The sequence below is a fragment of the Bidens hawaiensis genome, unplaced genomic scaffold, assembly GCF_021521415.1.
Source record: "Bidens hawaiensis isolate Kalapana, Puna unplaced genomic scaffold, B.hawaiensis_p1.1 tig00008319_1, whole genome shotgun sequence".
Lineage (NCBI taxonomy): Eukaryota > Viridiplantae > Streptophyta > Magnoliopsida > Asterales > Asteraceae > Bidens > Bidens hawaiensis.
In genome coordinates this window covers 163,674-166,559 of record NW_027491590.1, presented here as the reverse complement: position 1 = coordinate 166,559, position 2,886 = coordinate 163,674, and positions in this window count along the sequence as shown.

Here is a 2,886-nt window from a genome sequence, read left to right as displayed (position 1 = left end):
TTGAGCTGTGCCCGACTAACTGTATAATAATTATACGTTTCAGTAAACTATCACTACACATATCGCCTTTCTAGTTTAATTATTACCCTCAACGAACGGGGGTCCGGGGGCAGCGCCCCTGGCAGCGGGGTTCTAGGGGCGGCAGCCGTAGCGGGATCCAAGGGGCAGAGCCCCTGGCAGCCCTAGCGGGGTCCATTAGGGTTTTGAATCCTTAAATAATTTGCTGCTTAAAGTCCAAGGGCTTCTTTGTAATTAAATCGTTCTTTTCTAAGTCCAGGGACTGTTATTGTCATTCAGTTAAACTTCTAATTCGTTATTGGTTCATAGCGAATTGGATTATCCTAGCGAACTGGTTCTTATAACGAATTGAACCCTTAACGAACTGGACTCCTTAACGAATCAGTCCATATAGCGAATTGGACCTTCTAATTCGTTATTTCTTTTAACGAACTAATCATAACGAATCAAAGGTAATTCATTACCCTTTTCCCTTAACGAATCATAGACGAACTAGAGCTAGTTCGTTGTGCTCCCTTAAGCGAATCAACTAACGAATCACCTTCAATTCGTTAAGTCCCCATAGCGAACTAGGGTTAGGTCAGGGAATGTCAGAACATTCCCTGACATTCCTTATCCTCGTACCACTATTCCGGCGCCGCCTTTGCCGGAAAGCCGCCGGAAAACCGCGAACACGTCGGAAAAACGAGTTTTAACTCGTTTTTCACCGTTTTTCGTCCCGTTCGATCCAGATCTGAGCTAGGGTGACCCCTAAGCTCATCATAGGTTCGGTTTATACCCGATTCCACCCGGATCTCGTGACTTAAACGGTTTAACGGTGCCGGCTCGTCGTTTAGTGACCATAACTAACAGATTTAAGCTCATACAACAAAATACTATCATACCTTGGGTCGGGATCCGATTCTTCTTCTATATTTCGGCTAGAGAGAGAGAGAGGGCTTAAGTGTGTGTGTTTGAAAGGTGTAAGGGATATGTGTAAATGAATTAAAATGGAGGATTAAGGGTATATATATTTTTGATCATGGGCTTAAGCCCATGGTCTTTCCTTCATTCCTCCATAACCCAAGTCCATAACCTATATCCATTTACCCAACACAAGTCCATCTCGTATTCTATTCAACTAAACCGATAACGACCCGCTATAAAATAAACGAACTTTATTTTATTAATATAACCGAAAGTAGGATGTTACAAAAGGGTTTCCCCTTGGATGCATATAAAGAGAGATAGATATTAAAATCATAACCTAATCACACACACATAACAATTTTGTGTGCCTTCTCTCTTCTAAAAACCGGGTTTCTCTCAAGAACCCTAGCATCATCCTTAATTATACATTCTAAAGGGGAACTCGATCAAGATGACAAACATGTCGACTACATTATGCCCTGCTGCAGTTATACTCTCTCTGCTGTAACAGGTTCATTGGTTTAATATTTATCATGTTTTCTATTACTTACATGAAGAACTGATCAATGTGGCATCAGAGTGATATTGATTAATAGTTCTTAATGTTTTCCCTAAATCTGGAATTAAAATAGAAAAACATGAATTTTGATTAAAACCCTAATTTTTCGGTTTTCATGTTTTGTTAAGAGAAATGGTTATAATTACTAAAATTCATATTTAAAGCTCTAACATATTCGAAATCTGTTAAAAATATTTTTAAGATTTCGATTCCAGAGAAAACTGACTATAGATTTTTTGAAGATATTCTTCATGTTCATCATAAAAACCGAAGAATCGTCCTTATTTTGGATGAATCGTAGAGATAAAATATGTTGTTTCCAATTTTGATTGATTTTTATCTATTAAAAATTTTGAAACATGATATAGTTTTATCAATAAAAGATTTTAAAATCTTGGATAATTATAATTAAATCTTTTAAATTTGGAAACAAGCTAATCCATTATAATTCGAATTTCATCTTTATCATAATTTAGTTTATGAGATTTATAAATAATTGATGGGATAAAATAATTTATAGGTTAAAAATAGTTTATGGGTTAAGAATTTAAAATTAAATTTCGATTTTTTTCTATAATGGTTTTCGTTTACCAAAATCTAGAAAATCTTATAAAAAACGAAAACTCTCATAATCCCAAAAACCCACTAAAATCCGGACTCACTAAAATTCCCGAGAACTCATAATTCCCAAGAACTCATAAGTCTCGATAACCAATTTCCCAAGAACTCTAATTTCCCTATAAAATATTCCTAATTAAATGATTTGTAAACAATTAAATCTTATTAAATTTTACAAAACATAAAAAGCTTAACTTGAGTGAATTTTGATGTATCACTTCTGCCCAAAGGTGATGTGTTACATTTACCATATCATTTAAGTCTAAATGAAAGCTTTTGTTAGCTTTTGCATAACATGATACAAATGTCTCACATTTGCCCAAAGGTGATGTGTTCCATTTTTATCTAACAAAACTAGCCCGTGTATAATTAAAATTGTTGTCTCACTTCTGCTCAAAGATGATGTGTTACAATTATTTTGCACACATACTTAAATAAATTTTAATTATGCTCAAAGGTGGTTTATTTTTTGTTTAAGTTGAACTTTTAATTATAGTCTATTAGTTTGATGTTAATAATATACATATGACATCTTCAATAAAATATAATGATCCTCACATTAATGATTCTTCATTAATCTAATGATCATAAATTTTAATCTGTATTATGATAATATCTCATAATATTACTCACTATAACATTCTTCTATAAATAACGATCTCATCCAAATCATCCACTTTAATCTCAAAACACAATCGAATTTTGTCTCATAAAGAGTTTAAATAACATTTAGGTCCTCTTAGTTTTAATTATCCATTAAGACATGATATGACTATCCTACT